General features: G+C 42.2%; 1 protein-coding gene across 7 annotated transcripts in view; it reads right to left on the bottom strand.

Annotated features, from left to right (window-relative positions):
* Raly (RALY heterogeneous nuclear ribonucleoprotein) overlaps positions 1-21,154 on the bottom strand; it is a 100,447-nt gene that overhangs the window by 65,079 nt on the left and 14,214 nt on the right. Inside the window, exon 1 of one of the 7 annotated variants that reach the window (XM_074074574.1) lies at positions 17,596-17,778. The exons of 5 other annotated variants lie outside the window; for them this stretch is intronic. The gene's annotated coding sequence lies outside the window, so the exon portion shown is untranslated. Of the gene's footprint in view, positions 1-17,595; positions 17,779-21,154 lie in introns of those variants that run through there. One more of the 7 variants, XM_074074577.1, reaches the window with a different exon arrangement.

The raw sequence follows: 21,154 nt of genomic DNA, 5'->3' as shown, positions 1-21,154 counted from the left end.
AGCAAAGGCAATATAACTTTCAATGGAATCTAACTTCTGCCTAGGAACACTATGAGTCATCTTTCTGTACAGAACTGACTCACTGATGTTTACCCTCTAACTGGACTGGCACCTGGTCCCTGGTACAAATGGCCTCTAATGTAGCTATTACCCAAAACAATCCATCCTTAACTGCCCACTACAGTGGCAGTCCAAACAGATGGCTATCTAAAGGTTAAAAATAGCTACAGGTATAAACACCTACAGGAAGTAACCATAAGACTCTCTGTCGCTATTCAAAATAAAAAGTCAGATTCTTTATCCTTTCTGCTACACCCGGCAGGGCCCCTTCTGATGCTCCTATCAATGTTCATGTTCAGGTCATGCCTTCTAAAGAAGATTTATCTCTTCCAGGATAAAAGCTTTTAAAACCCAAATTATGAGACAACAGGGGTATCTTGATCTCTTACAGACAAATGAAATCTCCATGAGCAACTTGGACCTCCAAGAGGAACCTTAATTGTACTGACAATAATTTAGATACCTTGTATTCAAATGCACCCCAAGGGAAAGAAATAGGAGAGACAATTTCCCCTTGCAGGTAGGGTCTGCTGCCCTTGTCAGCTCAAAGCAGATTCAGAAGAAAAGAGAACTTCAGCCCCTCAAGCAACCCCAAAAAGATTTTTTTTAGGATCTTGTCTCAGAGGAAATTTGAGGCACGACAGAAGTAGGGAAAGTTTGGGACTCATATGTAGGTTGCCCAGGGATGACCCAGACCACCCTCACCTGGCTGGGAATGGCCCATGCCCCTCCCCGTTCATTCATTATTGGATGGGAATCACCTGGTTCTGCCCTACCCATGGGTTAGTGTAGGTTTTAAAAGTACCTGAAAAAGAAAATCACGTTCTCTTAGATTGCAGAATACACCTCCCACCATGCTCCCTTCTGTATTTCCCTTCTCTAACTTTTAATAAACTCCCTTTACACCCACCTGTCCCTCCATGGATTTGGAAGTCTTCTGATCACAGACTGCACCAGCACCATTAACAATTCCTCTTATTCTTACCTTACTCTGGCTCTTTATCTCCCAACAATAGACCTAGATTCTAATCCAAGTATCAGATGCCTCATCTACATATAATGGGGATACATTTCATATAATGGGGATCCCCTGCCAATACAGGGTATTGTGAGAATCAATGTGATAACAGGTGAGGAAAAGGGGAGTTAGGATGGGAGACTCCCAATCAGGTCTTTAATAACTTCTCCTTTCAGCTGAAAAATACTGCCATGAGCTTTCTCTCCAATCAGCCCAAAACTACTTATTGATACTGGCCTTACAGCAGATTTGATGATTACTGAGAATTCAAAGATGATTAAAAAGTCCTTATCCTTAGACACTATGTAGTCCATAGTGGTATTATATCGACTTTCCACAAAGGACTACTAAAAATATTAGGCAAGATCTAGTAATTCAGAGAATTTTATGTATTGTAAAAGTGGACAAGGAAATCAGTCTGACCTGAGATGGTCTCAGAAACTTCACAGAAGGTATGATGATTTAAACCAGGCCTTGATGTAGGGTAACAGAAAGTTACTACTATGCCCCAGGTACTGGGCTAGGAGCTAAGTTATTAATCTTTAGAATATTCTGTGAAGATGATGGCATGCCCATTTCACAAAGTAACTAACAGAAGATAGGTGATGTTAATTGTCATTCAAGGTCAAACAGAAAATAGCAGAGCTAGTATTTGAACTTAGGTCTGTTTTTTCTTTTTTTTTTTCCAAAGACTTTCTCTTCCTTTATGGTATGCTTTACTTCATTACAGAGCAACGTGAAAACAGGACCAAATAAACTGTAGAGTTCAGTCTACCTCAAAATTCAATTACTTGATTTGAGGGGTACGGGAATGTTGTCTGCTGCTATTCTTCCCATAATACTGTGATCTTATGGCAGACAGGATTAGGGCCTTACTAACAGTCCAAACACTAACACAAAGCCAGGCATGTAGGAGATGATATGAGTATTTGGGCACCTGCCCCATCAGCTGTTGTTCTGAGGACTAGAAGGCCCAAATCCTCAAGCTCCATGTTCAAATTCGAAGCCTCAGAATCTGAATTACTTCCAAATGTCTAGTGATCTGTTCAGCTGAAAGTATCCTTTTTCCATTCTTATTTTCATAAGTTACAGAAGAAGTAAGAAGAGAAAAGGATACGAGAAATTGGCAGGAAGCAAAGAAAAGAGAGAAGGGGTTAAAGGAAAGAAGGAAAAGGAAGGAGGTGGACAGGACTGAAATGTCTCAGATCTAGATTTTGGAACAGGATTGTTTTAGGGGTTTTTTGTGGTTTATTTTGTTTTTTCTTCTAGTTCCTGAACCAAGGATTTTGTTTTGTTTTGTTTTTAAAAAGCACTAGAAAGTCCTTTTTATAAATTTTAAATGAAGGGAACTTGCCTGTCCAAATCTCAGATCTAATGTGTCAGCAGGAGGTGAAGAGAAGTACTTAAAAAGGTTCTCAGTCCTCATTATTATCTTCTCCAGCCAATTCCAGCCTGGTTTACGCAAAAGCCTGCAAAGGTCACAAGACAAGCAGATTCTTCCTCTATCACTGCTTCCTTTTCTACCAAGGTTACTTCCTTATGGATAAGGAATATTGACTGCTCTGGAGCATTCCCCAGAGCTCCCTGGCATGAAAGGATCGCTAAACCCTAAAAGGAGAGTGTTTCTCCCTTTTTGCTAAATTCTTCAAATGTGTACAAGTGAAATGGGATGAAAATGTGGGTAGAGGCAAGGTTCCTTTCAAACTCTCTAGGTCCTAGGTCTAGATGTATCGTTCATCTCTCTTTAGGTCTGATCTGCACATTACATACATGTATCTTTCCCTACTAAATTAGTAGAGTGCACTAGCCTGAGAGTCAGAAAAAACTAAAGCCTAGTTCCAATTCTGCCTCTAATTCACTATGTGACTCTCAACAAATTATTTCACTTTCCTGGACCTTAGTTTTCAGATTTGTAAAACAAGGATGATCACATCTTTTCTTCTGAAAGATCAAACAAGACTAACAAAAACAAGTTAACTCTTAAAATCTATGGTTTGACATGAAGCAGTAAAGAAGAAATGAGGGAATAGCTTCTATAATAGATGATATCATCATTTCAGTTAAAGTCATCTGCTATAAATGAAAGAATTAGGAAGCACTGTGGAAGAAAACATCACTGTCCATACCTTTATTAAGATAGGCATAGGACTAGGCAGCACCACACCTGTAATCCCAGCTGGGGGAGGAGTATTTCGAGTTTGAGGCCAGTTTGGGCTATAGAGCTTATTCCAGGCCAGCCAGCCTAGGCTACATAATAAGACCCTGTCTCAAAAACCAAAAACATAGTCACCAATCAAGTCTAGACAAAGCTAAAGGCTATAATATACACACAAATCCTAACAGATGCAAGTAGACAGAAACTAAAGAACCAATAATAATCATACTTTACTCAGGCAGTAATGACCAATTCAGTGGTAAAGAGCTCAGATTCTAAATTCAGAGATACCTGGGTTTAAATCTCAGCTTTGTTTCATTAGCTTTGTAAACTTTGGCAAGGTACTTATCCTCTGTGCCTCAGTTCACTACATTTGTTTTACAAGGTTCCTGCTTCATAAATGAAAAATAGATGGCATGGGAAAGCCCTTACCTGAAAGCCCAGAATACTCAGTGATAGGTGTTGTTATTATATTCAAGTACCATAAAAGGAAAAATCAGAAGCAATTAAAAAGTCCTACAAGAAAGGAAAGAAATGTAATTTGCTATTACCTATTATGTATCATGCCTTGTATACAATGCCTTAATTGTGGGCAATAATGGCGCTGATAGGTTTCAGTTCTTACTGCACCCTTAAGCTTCTGTTTTCCAGGGTCACAGGCCTGCCCTCCCAGGGTCACAGTCCTGCCTCAAGTCTAGCTTGAATCCTCCTTCTGCCCCAACTCCAATCAGCATGAACCATAAGATCCTACCCAATCAGATCATACTGAGTCCCACTGAGGGGTATTTAAGCCCTTGCCCTTCCTGCTTCTCTCTCTTGGCTCTCTCCCTCTCCCATCCAACAGTAAAGAATCTCTTGGCCAGATCACTCCTCTCCACATGGTCACTTTTGGGGCCTATATTTCCTTACATTAATTATTCTCATTTACTCCTAATAACCTTTTGAGGGCACAAGAATTAACCCCATCTTACAGAGGAGGAAACTGAGTCTCAGAGAAATTTTAAAAAATGGACTCCCAAGTCTGCTCCAAAGTGTCCTTTCTACTAAGTGTGCTGTACTTTTTTATCTCCAAAGGAGTCCTTGGCATATCAAAGTAGGCACCAATAACAAAATTGGGGGAGGGATGTCAAATTCTCCCATTTTGTAGTTAGGGGACCAAATTCTCCCATTTTGTACTTGACTTTGCAGACCTGGGGCAAAGTTGGGCAGGGATGGAATGCAACTACACCATCAAGTTGCAGTAGGACTTGACAATACTAAGCCCTCCCAAGATGCTGTCAGCCTACTGTTACAGTAAGAGCTTCCCAGGGACTTTTATCAAATTGGGTAACAACACCTAAAGGTCTGTATTTTACTAACAAGCGGGCCTGGCCTGAATGAAACACCTAATCAAAAAAACTTATACAATGATATGGATGCCTCTTCAAGAATCAGCATGTTCTGTGTCCTGGGTGGGTATGCCTTCTCCCTATTAATGTGCCCAGATAAGTGCAAGTTAGACTGAAGAGAAATGTTCCTCCCTTGGGTCACGCTATTATTTTGGAGTATTCTATCCAAAATAGAACCAGTTCTGCAAGAACACAGGAAAACCAGGAATCGATAGCTGGAGGCTAGGGTAAAGGAGCTGAGAAGTCAATATAAAGAGGAAATTCTGGGAAGACTGGGGCCTCAACATCAAAGGATGGGGAATCAAGCAACAGGCCTGGAACAAAAGAAAGGAGGCAGAAGAAGGCAGAAGAAGGCAGACTTTGACAGAAGAAATCATCTCCTATATTTATAAAAGAACTTTTTAAAAAATTGCATGTCATTATAGAGCCCTGGGTATTTAAACAGTCTCCAGTATTTGCAGGAAGACTGGTTAAAAGACAAGTTGCTGGAGTGTATCTTCCTACAGGAGGTGGAGAAAAAGGGACATTGGGTTCTCTAGAGTGGCAACCAAAGCAGGAGTGAGCAACCACAGGAGATAATCATAGCCTAACAGTTCCAGGTTCCCTCCCTACAGGAGACCTACTCTGACCCACTTCTGCTACAATCAGCACTTAAGGGCTCACAACTGCTCACATGCAGGGAGTAATAGATTGACACACAGCAAACAGCCCTTGTTCCACAAGCCAAGCTTGCCAATCAACTTGCTGTAGTTCTGGTACATCTGCCCCTAAGCTCTGTTTCAAAACTTCCTCAACTCTTCCATGAGGACTGCTTTTCCAACCCCATGGTCTTTCAATTATACCAGACTCCTCCCACTCCAAGGAAACCTGACCTTGACTCTTGTGACTGGAATAATAAACCAACAAGCTGGGTTGCCATGGGGGTTAAAAAGATGACCTCATAACATAATAAAAATGTAGCCAGGTCACAAAATAGATGAGCTAAACTCCAGCCTACTCCCCAATAAAGACAGGTGCCAGGAAACCAGCCTATCACAAAAGGAGGCCCTAAAGGAAATATTAGGGCTCAAGTTTCAACCAATGTCCATGTGTAAGAACATAATGCATGCCATAAATAGATGAAACTCAATCCAGGCAGTTTCCAGGCTGCCTGGAGGAATGTCCTAAGAGTACAACAGATGTGCAAGACAATCATCCTTGCCTCTGCATAGTCAGGGAACTACTGGTATTTCTCCTTTCTCAGCTGAAGCTATCTCCAGTTATTCCCTACTCTTTGTGTAGAAGAACCAACCCTGCAGAAATTATCAAGGGAGGCACAAGTAATTACTGTTTTCTTTTCTCCATGCTAATGAGACAGTTGGATGGCTCCCCTTCCCCCTCCTTGAGCTGGAAGTGAGGATCTAAAGCTTTATAATCAGTAACCAACAAACCAAAGCTTGGGCCAGACAGTGCTCTATGCAAATGAGACTGTTGAAGACAGTTTTCTGTCCCTGATGAGACAGATCAGAACTGAAAGGAGATTATGTCTAAAGTCACAGAGGGCAATCAGTAGCAAGGCCAGAAGCAGCCTCTTTATTCCCAATCAGGGTACTTCCCACATCAATGGGATTTCCTACAATACAGAGTGACTTTGAAGGTGTCCTTAATGTGGGGAGGCTAGAATTACAAGTTTTAAGTTCATGTATCAGTTTTCGAACCAGCATTTAAAAAGCAATGACAATGCTCTGCAGATGTGAATTCAGTCCAAGAAACCCAGGACTGGGGTGAAAGGCCAGAATCTGAGAGATGATGCCAATTTTACCACCAAAATTAAAAATAAGCAGATGGTTGTGCAAAAAAAAAAGGTCTGGATTTTAGATGGATCCAACTCAGTTAATGTGAAGACTATAGACAGGGGAGGGCTCAAGATTATCCTTAAGAATGAACCAGGTCTGGTAGATAAAGAAGCTCTTGAATACAGAACACTAAGAACACCTTAGGCTGCTACTTCCCTTTAGTTCACTGATGAAAAAACTGAACCCATACTGTAGGCTTCATAGAATAGGGCCCAAGGTAAAGCAGGAAGACTGAAAGATACTAGAGCTCAGAGTTAGCCTTGGTCTGTAGGTTATGGTCAGAGAAAATGGAAGACAGGTTCTCTAGGAAAAACACCAGCTTTTACAAATGCTGTGCTGAGAAGAAAATAGTTAAAAATTTTAAACTAGAATGATTTAGAAAATGTAACAAAGTTTGTTTTTTAAACCTGAAGATTGGCTCCAGTCAGCCTCTGAAGTTCCTTCTCTTACCTCTCCCTGACCCTAGCTCAATTATTTCAGGTGGGATTCGGCAGCTCAAATCCAGTTGTCAGACTAATTGTGACTCCAGGTAAAAAATATTTAAAACAGTCTTAGTCTTAACTCTTATTCCCTTCCCATAAGGCCTAAGTATCTATCCTTCCTCCCTGTTATTTTGTACCACAGACTGACTATGGAGCTCTTGTGGTATCCCAGGATAGGGGATATCCTGACTCAGTGCTAACCACCAGGCTTCATCTTCTAAAGGACACAAAAGGGTGCTTTATTCTACAAATGGGCCCAGATCCATTTGAAAGCCAATGCCTTTGTCAGCTGCTCTAGACCTCAGGCACCCATAGAACTAAAACTCAGCTTTGAATTCAAGACCAAGCCTCCCCACTAATGGCCATTCTCCAAACACTGCTTGCTAGCCAGGACTTCCACTTGAGTTCACTACTTCCTACCTACCTACCTACAAAAAAAAGGGAGTATGATATGGTAGAAACAGAATGCAGACCTGAGTTTGAATCTTGGCTCTGCCACCCAAACTAGATAACCCTAGTGCTTTGGTCACTGTTTACCTGTCTGTCTCTTCTACCACTCTTCTGTACCTTGGAAGCAAGGAATATCTCGTAGTTTCCCTGTAACCTCAATGAGTCTAGTCCCTAGTCACTTGGTAGAATATCAATTCTAAAGGCTCTCATGTCTGTAAAATGATGATAAATCACTATCTCAGAGTTGTGAGAATAAATATAAATTGCCTAGATCAGTGTCTAGCCCTTCTTTCTACTGTATCTTTGATGCCCAGGGCCAAGTGTTTGCCTATGCTGAATCACAGTGCCCATCCTGGAAATAACATGTTCACTAAAACTCTAGGGTCAGCCGGACCTGACCCCAGTGTCTATTCTACTCCATTAATCAGATCGACTGCCAGTTTCTGGGCCCTTGCCAACATTAAGAACAGCTAGAGATAGGACTACTTTCAGTTAAAGGTAATTTCAAACAAATGATGTAGCATACACTAATACTCCAGACTGTGGAGGGGGGGGGTCTATTTTGGGAGGGGAGAAGATAAAAGGCAAAAGTCTGTGCTCTGAAGTTGATACCTTAAAAGAAAAAAAAAATCCCAAATCCCAAAAAGCAGCTAAAGTCACCTGTACTGGGTCAGAGATATGAAATAAATTGGCTGAGGTCACACAGTAAGAAATGAGCTTAGAACCCACCACTGTAGTCTCCCTACCTAGTATTTTTTTCCATCCTACAGGGCAGATACACTATGCTGTAGGAAAAAGGGGAGTGAGGCATGGGGGAGCTCAATGTAGTAGAGAGGCACATGGGGATGTCGAGTGGTACTTACACATTTCTGGCTAGGAAAGATAGCTAAGGAAGGAATTAATCCAGCCTTGGTTTTGTGAAAGCCTCATGAGTCCTGGCAGTTGAAAGGTAGAAACAAGTTCAATCTGAGCACAATTAATGTCAGCAGTTACGGAGGGAAGGGTAGACTGCTCTCAAAACTATCACGAGTCCGTCCCCTACAGCTCCAGCAACTTTGGGTCATCTAAACCCTCTACCCACCCATCCCCAACTTCTCAACTCAATTATGTTCCAGATTTTCCAGAACATTTGTCTTTTCCACTAGAGGGCCCTCAAACTTACAAGCTGGGGGGGAAGGGAGATAGGCAGAATGAGATCTCTGTCTGAGCTCAGTTCTCATCAGACTGATGTTTCTTTATTCTACCCACCATATTAACTTCTGGAAGTTACTGGCCCAAGGTCACATGGTTAAATAAAAACAAATCACATCTTGCCTGTGTATCTAGTGTCCTTTTCTGACCTGATACGTTAGACTTAGTTCTAACATTTCTTTTCTCTTTCAGACCACATACAATTACTGTACTCAAATCTTATCAGGATGTCACCTGGTAGCTCCTACTTTTGGCCATGCTGTTCCCTCACACCTGCTATGCCCTTCTCTTTTGGCAGAGGAATATCCCTTATTCAGGGACAAGCCTCTAATGCCACAGTGGAAGTTAATCCTTCCTCAACTTTTCCTGACCAGCCTCTTCCCTGGAAAAAAAAATTGTCCAACATATCTACCATATGTTCGTATTACAGCAAATTCTTCACACACCTACCTGTCCTAATTTACTAGGAGCTCTTGAAAGCAGGAATAAAGTTTGTTCTGTCTTATGTAATTTGTCATATATATGACTGTCCCTCACCTACCACTGACTCCACACAACTTTAAATTTCTAGAAATCTAAACTTCTCAGGAACAGAGACTGTTTAATTCAACCTTGCAGGACTGTGTTTAATTCAACATAGCACAGTACCTGCTAACTTAATGGGCTTCTTTGGTTCTACCAGAATTCTGAGATGACCCATAGCATCAATGGATCCTTCAGCTGGCTTCATGGGTTTGACCCCACCCCTCACAGCATGTTTCTTGAGTTTAGCCAGGTAATTAGGTAGGTAGGGGTCAAGATAAGGCATCTTTCAAGGTGGCTCTAGGCTCTGCTGAGTTAAAGGAACTGAAGATATGTATAGAGGACTTCTATTTTCAGAACATCTTGGCCCTGACCTCAACCTGTATCTTTAACTCTTTCCATAAATTGACCCTAGATCCAGATTTAGCCCTAAACCAGCAGACAGTCTTCTAATAAGTTCACTCTCTTGGTTCCCCAAGGGAGGGAATTTCACTGATGAAAAGGCTGCAATCCAACCTCAACTGAAGAGAAAACCCAGAGGTATGTGGTAAGAATCATCAGGAACATCACCTCTAAGCACAGAGGACCTCTCCATTTAGAAATTCTGGGTCTTGAGTAAGCCTATAGACTACAGGTATCTAGCTTGGTGAATCTGTGGGACCAAAAACTAATGGGGCAAACAAGAATTAAAAAAAAAAAATTTTTTTTCTCCCAAGCCTAGAACAGAACAACATTCTATCTGGGTTAAATGAGCTTGTCACAGGCATGGGGTACTTAGCCTATCTGCCATTCCAGGTTTACAGCTGTCAAGTTTTAATTAAGGTAATTAGTGTTAAAAATGTAATTTCATTTCAGGGGTATTTTGAACAGATTCCATTAATTCCATTTTTAAAAAGAACACAGGAGGGACAGACTGCATGGAGCAAACAGGATTTTGACAAAGAAGCCAACCCATCTGCACAGACCCAAAGAACTTTTGAACCACTGCCAAGAACTCAAAGCACCTCTGCAGGCTTGGCCTAGAGGACTGCTGCTCTTCAGCTTTCCTCCCGTCTTCCCCACAGAATTCTAGAACTAAGTTTCAACTGGTACCTGCTAATAAATCTATTTCCTCCTTCCCACTTGCTGCTCCTGCATTGCTGCCACTCTGTGACTACTACTACAGTCCAAAATCAGGCAAAGGGCAAGGGCTCAATCTAATTTGCCATAAGTAATCTAAGTGTATGGTGACATACTCTTAGAAAAAACTGTTTTCCTTACAATTCCCCCCTCTTTTATTTCAAATTCTTTTCTTCAAATTCCGTTAACAATAATTTACTGTGTACCTCTGAGGTACCTAAAAGGAGTACACTATTGGGATAGGGTAGAAGTGACTGCTTGGTAAGCACAGTCTCTATTAGTTGTTGAACTAGCCCTTGGACACATGGCCCTATTAGGGTTCGGGCCCCACAAACTATGACAAGTGAGGTCAAGACTGAGGTCATCAATCCCTTCCATTTTCCAAACCACTGTTCCATGAGGTTAGTGAAGCGATTGTCTATACCTGAGTTTTCAGCTAATTCATTTGCCAAAGGAGTTAATCCTTGTAATGCTTTAGTGATGGTCCCATCAGGGGCGGTATTGTTTGGAATGAAGATGCAACAGAGTCCCAATCATCACACAAACTCTACCCTTTTCTGCTAATATCATGTCTAATGCCAATCTATTTTCCCAAGCCATTTTGCTAGTTGGACCCAATTGTTCTGCTATTCCGTTAATGGCATCTCAGGTATAACTGACAAACCTCTGTTGGTTATAGTAGATGTAGTTGATCCAATCAAGGTTTTATTAATTGTGGACCACCAGGATAATAATGATTCAAATCCTGCCACTATTTGATTTCTGGCTTTGAATTCATTCAGGACTCCCCTAGGCACCCTGATTGCATCAATGTAAATGTGTGGGTCAAAGGAACTTGGGAGGCTCCCAAGCTCCTTTTCTTTTTAGGTGGTAATGAGCCCATGCCAGGGGTTGGGATCTGAATGCTAGAGTGAAAGGGATTGCCAATTGCACCAAAGTGCAAGTACCCATCCAGTTGTTTGGAAGAGTCTCAAGTAAGGGTTCTCCACAATACCACCAAACATCAGCTCTTGCCACCAAGAGTGTGGTTTGATTCATGAGCTCATCAAAGGACCAGCTTTCACTGCATCCCATTAGATTTCCAATAGGTACCAATCCAACTCCCTGTTGCTTAAAGACACAAAGTGTTAAGTAGAAACTGGGGAAGGTGGTCTGATGGTCCTCAGGGGCTGACCTGCAGGATCCTTCACCTCCAGGAACAACAGTGGCAAGGTTCAGCAGGACTCATTGCCCTAAGCCTTAGCATCCTGAAACAGAGCTTTCATGCAATTTATGCAATTCGGATCAGAAGACCGTCCCAGTGGGAATGGGACAAGCTGAACTCTGATCTTCCTGCTGCACATGCATAGCAATCACTTTATTTAATGCATGGACAAAATATTTTATCCATTCCACCCAAGCATCAGGGTTCCCATACCCTGTCTCAATAGCTATAGTCTGTCTCAGATCTGTAACTTCAACTATAGTTAGTTTGTTTATTGTATGAACATGGAAGCAACACTAGAGCAGAGGTATAACTGTGTATCCCTTTTGAGATCTTGGGAGCTAGGCGGAGTTCAAAACCACCTAAAGGGTTTGTTCCCAAGACACCCACCACCCAAAGTGTATTTACGAAATATGGATGGTTCCTGTGTCATACTCCAAAGGCTTTCCATGATTAATCTAAGTGGGGCACACTGTTTATCTTTGCAAGAAGGAGAGGGGTATGTCCAAAATAGCTGTAAATTTGACTGCAGTCTGTTGAAAGACGATCATTTTGGATGGTGAAAATCAGTCTTGCTAGTGCCCTGGGGTCTTGTCCTTAGGTTGTCATAAAAGGGGGAAGTATATCCCTTATACCCAGTGTTCCATCCCACATCCATTCACCGTGGACAGATATCAGGCTTTTTTGTGGGTCCTAGAATGGGGCACATATAAAGGGAGTATCCTTGGAGCTGGAGTTGGGACATAAGAGGATCAGACATGCATCAAACTCAACAGTTAAAGGGGAGGTACTTTGGGTTAACACTGATGACAAACACACAATTTCCCAAATGAAGGAGAAAGAATATTCCCATTATAGTCTTTTTAAGGTTACTTTGGTGTCACCTAGATAATGAGAGAGCATGTTCCATTCTTTCTGGTAGGGTGGGGGTGTCTTATTTACTTGAGTGTGGTAAGTCCATCCCTTTTCTGTAGTTCAGATGGCTGTTTCCATGGTCAGGAGAACCAGGAAAATAAGGCTGGAGCTTATTTTCCTTGATCAGGCTGATGAGGGGTGAACAGGGATGTCAAGTGGGGGGAGAGGTGGCTGTGTCAACAAGCCTTTTCTAAGAAAGAGCAAAGCAGAGTTCAATCCAAACATATAATTTCTAAGAAAACAGTCTTTGGTTTCAAAGGTAGTACATCAGTAACAGAGGTAAGATAAGGAAGTCCATAAAGCATTTCATAAGGGAAGCCAATGTCCTTATGGGGGCGCATCCTGTTCCTTAGGAGTGCTATGGGAAGACATTTAGTCCTGGGTAATTTGTTTCTAAGATTAACTTAGTGAGTTGATTTTTAAAAGTCCAATTCATTCTTTCAACCCTACCTGAGGAAGATGGATGCCAGGGAGTATGGTATTCCCACCTGATTTCTAAAGTCTTCGTAAGTCCCTTTAGAGTGTTGGCAGCAAAATAACTCCCATTGTCTGAATCTATATTCTCTATAACTCCAAACCTTGGGATAATGTGTTCTAATAATGCTTTAATTACATTATTTGCAGTGGCTCCTGGGAGAGGGATAGTCTCAACCCAATGAGTAAGGTGATCTACAATTACCAGAAGATATCTGAGGTGCCCTACCTCAGATTATACTTTCAGTATAATCAATTTGAATGCTTTGAAATGGCCTCAATCCAGGGTTCCTTCCCCCAGTGGTTTTTGTCTTAGGGCCTTTTTGTCTGTGTTCTTGCAAACCAGACATCCTTCGGACACCTGTTTGGCTAGGGTGTAAATTCTAATACATCCATAGACCCGTAAGACAGTGTCACACATGGCCTTATGACCCCTAATGGCTTCCCTGATGGAGGTTAGCAAGAAGTTCTCTCATCAAAGAAAGTATCTCCCTTCCTTTTGGAAGAATCCATTTCCCTTCCTCACTTCTGATCATGCTGACTTTCCTTAACTGTCCCTCCTCTGCTGGGGTAAAGATAGGGGTAACAGTGGGGATAGGAAGTTGGGAAGAAGTCGGAAAATCAGAGCCTCAGAAGTGAGTGCAGCCTATTTTGCAATTTCATCTGCCATGCAATTTCCTCCAGCCTCAAAACCCTTTTCCCTTTAATGTGCTGGAACATGGACCACAACTATTTCCTCAGGGAGCTTAGATTCTCTACCATCTATTGGATCAGCTCCCCATGGACCAGGTCCTGACCTCTAATATTTATTAAGTCCCTCTCCATCCACATTTTTTCAAAGGTATGGACACCCAAATGCATATTTAGAGTCAGTGTAGATACTCCCCTCTTTATCTTTGAGGTGCTTTAGAGCTTGCTTGATTTAGGCCAAATAACTCGCAGGTCTAGGCTGACCACATGTTGGGGAGCTGGCCCAACTCTACTATAGTTAGGGCTTCTCCATCTATAACAGAATACCCATTATGCCTTTTACCTTCAATCACTCTAGAAGAATCATCTACAAAGAAATGATGTCCAGTTTGAAATGGGGTCTCTCTGGGGTCCATCCTAACTTTTTGTCTGGTATTCAATGATACCTAGACATCCGTGGTTTGGTGTTTCTCCCTCTTGTTTTCCTGCCAAGAAGGCAGCTGGATTTAGGGCCTCATCTGTGGTCAAGGTTAAGTCATCTTTCTCGAGTAAAATAGCCTTATACTTTAGGATCCTAGAGTCAGTTGGCCACCTCCCTGCCTTTTGGTTCAGGATTGCCCAAACTTGGCAGGGAATGCTAATGATTTAGTTTCCCCCAAAAGTAATTTTTCTGCTCTCTCCAGCCAGAAGGGCTGTGGCTGTCACTGATTGGATGCACTCTGGCCATCCTCAGGTGACAGGACCTAAAAACCTGAACAAAAAGACTATAGGCTGTCCATGACTTCCGTGTTTTTGGTTCAGTACTCCCAAAGCGACTCCTTTATTCACATTTACAAAAAGGTGGAAAGGCTCTTCCAGGGAGGGTAAGGCCAGTACAGGGGCTGTAGTGAGGGTCTGAGTTAGCTCATTGATTTATCTCCTCTGGGGTCCAAAGAAGTAGGTCAGGTCCTCTTGGGTTGAGATACAGAGGTTTAGTTCTAAAGGCACAGTCTATCCATAACCAGCAGTACCCCACCGAGCCAATTCTTGTTTAGTTCCTGGAAGTAGGAGACTAGTGATTCCTTCTATTCTTTCCAGACCGATCCTCCATCAGTCTTTCTAATCAGATGTCTTAGATACTTCACTCTGTCTCCACAAATTGTAATCTGTTCTTTGAAATTTACAGTCCCCGGCTTCCTAGGAAACTTATGAAACTAATGGTTATATTAATAACGCCCCCAATTATCCCAATAGAAGTAAATCATCCACATATTGGAGAAGGTACATTTAGAGGCCTAATTCAAATTTCTCTAAAACTTGTTCTAAAATTTGGCCAAAAAGATGATGGTAGTCAGTGAACCTCTGAGGAAGGCCAGTCTATCTATATTGCTGTTTGCGCCCTGAATGAGGGTCTTCCTATCCAAAGGCAAGTATGTACCGACTTTTTGTATCCAATGGGCAGGCCCAAAATGCATCCTTTAGGTCTATCACACTCAACCGCTGGTGGTCATATGTGATTTTATTGAGGAGGGTATAGGGGTTCAGGACCACTGGGTGTTTAGTCTGGACTATTTGGTTGATGGCTCTAAGGTCTTGAACTAGTTGGTAAGATCTATCCATCTTCTTGACCAGGATGATTGGGGTATTGAAGGCAGATGTGCAAGGCTCAAGGAGCCCATCTCATATTAGCCACTCTATTGCTGGTTTTAGACCTATTCTCCCTTCTAGGGGAATGGAGTATGGTTTCCTCCTAACAATTTCCCCAGCATTCTTTAGCTGAATTTGGATAGGTGGAACATGGAGACAGCCCCTTTTCCCTTCCCTAGCCCAGACCACTGGCTTAATCTCTATACTTAGGGATGCCTGCACCTTATCCTTTTTTACATGTAAGCAGATTCCTAATCTGGTCATTAGGTCTCCCAAATAGATTGGTACCTGCTTTGGGGACGAGGAGAAATTGTATTTTAGTAGCTCTGCTTTGGAAATAAACAGTTTCTTGTAATATTTGAGCCAAAAAGCTTTCCCCTTTTACTCCAGACTAATAATCTTTCAGGGTAACAGATTAAGCCCTTGGGCAGAGGGCAGAGGGAGGATCTAAAGGCTCTGAGTCAATTAGGAAGGTGGTAATTTCATGTTGTGGCCCCACCTCTAAATTTATCAAGGGCTCTAGGTGGGACCCTTCCATGTAAAAGAGCCCCTGACCCCCCTATTCTTCATCAAAGGTCTTCAAGGGGATATCCTCCCTATGCTCTTTTTCCCATTTCAGACATTTTCTCTTAAAATGTCGAAGTTTGCAACACTTATTTCCCCTCTTTTTGGTTCTATTGTCTGATTTTCCAATTTCTTAAATCCCTAGGCAGGAGGTCAAACCAGCCAAGGTCCAGTAGGGTGCTGATTCAGCCTTCTCTTATTAACCTGCTCAATAATGGATAGCATAATCTTTGCTTTTTGTTTGTTTTTCTTCATCTCTTCATACATATATCCTTTGTGCCTCCCTTAATAAATTCTCTATTGGTCTATCTATCCAACTTTCTAGTTTTTAGAAATTCTTGGCTGTATCTGGTCAGCTGGCTGTTAGAAAGTTTTAACATTCCCTGTCCAAAGGATCTTCTAAATCAAGTTCAGCATATTTCCTCATCTGATCCTTTAGCCGGTTTAGGAATTCAACCGGCCCCTCCTCCTTCCCTTGCAGGACATCAAAGTCCTTAGAGATATTTTGTGATCTTGGTACTGATTCCCAGATTCCTGTGATTATCAAATCTCTCAAATCGCTCATATTTTCTTAATGTCCTGGAGTGCTATTATCCCATTGGGAGTCCTGATTGGGAAATTTAACATCAGCTGCTGGGACATTTTGTCCTGGATGGTGTTCATGTTCCCAGATAGCCATTGCCACTCTATAGATCAAGGCTCTTTCCTCCTCCGAGAAGAGAATTCCCCAAATGAACATCAACTCAGCCCAGGTGTATATCTGTGGTCCCAGAAATTGATCAAACAGTTCTGAGACCCCAAAGGGATCCTCCAGAAGGGGTCACAATTTCTTCTTTAAATTTCAGACCTCAGAGCTGGTAAGAGGAGCATTCACAAGTCCAATTCTACCCCCTCTGAGGGGGAACTTCCCTGAGAGGAAAAAGGGAGTGGAGTTTTTCTCCTGCAGGCTGAGGAAAGGGTAGATTCTCAATGTCCCGACAGCATTGCTCTATCTCCCTTTGGAGTCTCGGCAGGGAGGAATTTCCGGCAGGGAGTCGGAAGGAAGGGCCAGGAGGGGAAGGTTGGAGGCACAGAATCCTGAGGGACTGATGTGGGAACTGGCTCTGGCACCTGAGCCAGTGGAGCAGTGGGGTTATGAGGGGGGAGGGAGGAGAGGAAATCCCAGTTAAAGGGAGTTTTGGTTTTCTCCTCTTTTTGTTCTTTCTCCTTTACCTTAAGTGAAAACAGGACTATGGAACACTGCCTCCAACAAAGGACATAATCTATCTCCTCTTGGATGACTGGGCTCTTGTCATTTACATGTGCAATTAATAGTCGGGAGACCCAGTCCTCATCAGAACCAAATTTTGGCCAGAAGACCAAAGGCTTTAAGATCAGTCCTTGGGTCCAGATAAAACAACAGTATTGACCATCTGCTGTTTTTCTTTTTCCCTTTAGTATGGGGGCTATCATTCCAATATTTTAACATCTCTCCTAAGGGGCTCTTGAAGGGTATTTTGTCCTGAACTTTCATTTGTTGGTCTCCCTCTTTGCTGCCTTTATTTCCCATTTTCCTTTTTGGTCAGCTGTGCTCTATCAAGAGCTCAACAACCCCCATCCCCTTTGCCTTGGAGGTTTCTTGCACTCTGATTTCCCTTCTCTTTGTCTGTCTCTGGCCACATCGAGTCACCTCTTGGCAGTTGGGGGTCAGTATAAGCACCTGACTCAGATTATATTCAAGAATCTAATTCCACCTTATGCTGTATGAGGTCACCGTAGAACCACAGATCAGGATTCCACTTTCACTTTGTGTCACCCAACATGTCTCAGTCACACATCATACAGCCTCCAATATCCCGAACACCAAGACATTACTTGATCACCCCCGGGATGTTTCTTGCCTTGGTTTGTGCACAAACTTACGTGGTCGCCACAGTCACTATCTTCAGAGCTCTTTTACACCCATTGTCAAGAAATCCTGGAGTCCAGGCTCATTCGCAGGTCTGGAAAGTTGTCACCACTGATCAAACCCTGGGGCTGCCACAATTACACAGAAGGACACGTCACCCCCTGGGAAGGGCCAGGGTCCCCTTCCTGGATGGAATGCAATATCCCAGACAAGCCCCCAAATTGTTGGAATTAAAGACCCTGTGGTGCCAAAAAGACACAAAAGAGACAGAGGAAATCTTGACAAGGCAATTTCTTTTGATCAAAAGGATGCATGCATGTATTCACTCAGGCCAAGCAGACATGTGAGCACACATGGCCAACAGTGGCTCCTCCTTATATCCCTAACGCAATTGCCCCTGCCCCTTGTCCTGGATTGGTTTAGGTCAAAGGTTCAAAATCACTCCCAATTGACTAAAGGTTTAAGGGGTGGGTTAAGGCACATGGTTTGGTGGGCAGTTTTCATGGGTAATGGAATCCAGAAGAAGAAACAGGAACTTTTAAACAATACAAGCAATCTAAGATGGCAACATAAGGAACATTAAGTAATCTAAGAGTACAGAGACATATACTTTGAGAGAAAAGATTGTTTTCCTTACACTTCTCAATCCTTCCAGAGGGCCAGTTCAGAAACCTGACTCTGTACTACACACAAAAGAAATCCCTCTCATTGATCCCAAATGATGATTGATCTCTCCCATTAGAGCCGGCACATTCTTTAGGGAGTTGGAAAGGCGATGAGAAAGCAAACACAAACAGAGAATCTTTCCCCACCCCCATACTGGCTTCCTCATAGGTTTTAAAGAATTTCCTCTGGTCTTTGAGGACTCAAGTTGGAAGGGCCTGATCTCCAATAGTCTGCAGAAGGTTAAGGGAGATCCCTGGTACAAAACAATTCATAAGCTAGAATTGGCATTGCAAATGTTGTTGTATATTACCATATGAGATACTGAGCAACCAAGTCATTTCACTTTGACTTCTCTCAGCTTTAGTTTCCTTTTTCAACCTACCAGTAAGTTAGGAGAAATAAACATACAAAGGGGCTTATCCCAGTATTTAACACTTAGTAAATATTCAATAAATGATTTGTCCATCTGAGGAAGGGGTCTATACAATGTACTAGCACCACATTATTTGTAAAATTATAAATGTGAGGAAAACATATCAAAGGGAGATAAAAGTTAACCACTTCAACACTTGCAGGCAGCCCTGCTGCTGCTGGTCCCAGAAGAGGAGCACTGTGCCAGCAGAACTGTTTATGTTGACAATTGTTAACCAGATCCATTTCATGGTAACCAAATTATCTCCAGCTAGAAGCACCCCTCTGGCTTCCCCCCAGGCTCCCCAGACCTGGATGCAGGCCCATATTGATCTATTTCTAATGAGGAGCCATATCAGTGCTGCTGACAAGGTCAGGGCCTAGAATGCTTCTGCCAACTGCCCTGAAATGCCCAGACCAGGGTAGACTTCTGTGAGGTAAAAGATCACAGTCTACCCCAGTGAGGGAGCAAATGATCACAAACTAAACTCCTCAAAAAACAGCATGAATTGTTTAACTGAAAGGATCTTTTTATAAGGATGGGCTTTGTTATATTACAGTTGAAAAAGCTCAGGTCCAAAAGATGCTTGTCCAAGGTGATACAGGAAGATAATGCACATCTTACTTCTAGTTCTTTCCTCTAGATAATTGTTTCCCAACCTACCTACACAGCAGAAGGTCTAGGGCAACTTGCACTGTTTTCTAGGTCCCATCCCAGAGATTCTAATTTGGAACACATGCAATGGCTCTAGCTCTCTTTTGCTAAGTATGTGATTGTCTTTCAATAGAAATGAACTCTGAAATCACCGAAACCAGTTTGGACTCAGGCTCAAATTCACTTTGGATCAGTCATAATGCTGCCATAGAAGTAACCCTCTGTTGTTTAATCTAGTCCTTCCCCTCCTCCACCATGTTCTAGCAGCCCGGTATCAAAGGATATGTCATAAATGGTTCAGACTTCCCAACAGTCTTCTAACTTCACTGTCAACAAAGACAATTCCTTTAAAAACTAGTCTGACACTAAAATATCTGTTATAAAGATAGACAAATTTAAGAAAGAAGGTAGTAGCAGCACTTAGGTCTAAGAACTTGGGAGACACTATTGTACTGAGTATGTGGGATCAGGGACATGAGCAGAACTGTCAGTACACCTACAGGCATGTGAGAAGGGGAGGACTATGTGTATGTGTAAGGGAGTGGACAGCGTGGTTGAGACAGGTTTGCATATACTTTCATGGCAGACACAATTCTAGATATCAGGGTAGAAGAGAAGGGAACGGGTGAAGAGCGCAAATATGTGCATATGGAAGGGGGTAATAGATGATCTGAAAGTGTAAGGGAGACAGTATGGATATGTGTGGAAGAGAAATGTATGCCATAGTGTTTCAATTGTGTGTGTGAGAGAGAGAGAGACAGAGAGAGCGCGAGAGATACACCTGTATGCATGAGAAAAGAGATTCATGAGCATTCTGACTCATCCAGTCCTGGCTTTGCCTGAAGGCTCATACCACTCAAGGGCAGGCCTGTCTGCAGAGATTTCTCATTAAAACTGACATTTTGACAACTACTAAAAAAAAATAAAATGATAATGACACCCCCAGCATTGTGGGAAATTTAAAAAGGTCAATGTCAATAAAACATGAGAGACAGATGAGAAGCAATTATGCCACAATTATTTCTCATCTTCAACAAGGGGAGGCATTATTTGGAGTTATATATTGTATGGCTGATTCACATCTCCATCCATCCTACAGTTCCGGGATTACTTGAGATGAAGGCAAGAAAAGAGAAAGTAGGTAGATAAAGGTAAACAAAGTTTTTGGTTTTTTTTTTTAAAAAGCTGGAGAAATGGGAAAATGAAAGAAAGGGAAAGAGCTGGGAGGAAACCAAAAATAAAGGGCATAAAAGGTAGGCGAAAGGAAAAAAAAAAAAAAGAACTGAAAGGAGGAAAGGGAATTTCTTTTACTCTAGCCTAGAGTTTTAGCACACATTCTAGGAAGAATTCTGATGAGGGTAAATTAGTAGGTAGGACCTGACCTCTGTACTTCCTCACTGCTTTTACTCCAACCAATCCTTCCATCCTGAAGAATCTTCAAGGACATATTCAAATGCTATCAACTTCCAGAATCTTTCAAGATTCCTCCCTCCCAGTTAAAAGTTATCTCTCAAGAACCCCAGTATACTTCCAGAGCATTTTGTTGTAGTTCACCTATAGCACTTAACATTTAGTTTTATACCATGGGCATCAGTACACATACACTTCCATCATTCATTCTGCAAGCAGAATTTGTCCCAGGCCTACTAGAGACGCAAGGAAAACAGAGATAAGAAGTACCCTGTCCCCTGGCCTATAAGGTCTGTCTCATAAATGAGAAAATTGGAGGAAGATACAGCACTGTAGTGTAATTACAGAAGCATAAGCAACATGCAAAAAGATTGAGATTAATTGCCTGTGTAGTGACTGAAGAAAGCTTGATTAAGAAGATGGCATTGGAG

This window comes from Castor canadensis, chromosome 5 (assembly GCF_047511655.1).
Source record: "Castor canadensis chromosome 5, mCasCan1.hap1v2, whole genome shotgun sequence".
In the NCBI taxonomy this organism is placed as follows: domain Eukaryota; kingdom Metazoa; phylum Chordata; class Mammalia; order Rodentia; family Castoridae; genus Castor; species Castor canadensis.
The sequence above is the reverse complement of the archived record's forward strand: the minus strand, read 5'-3'. Positions and strand labels throughout refer to the sequence as shown.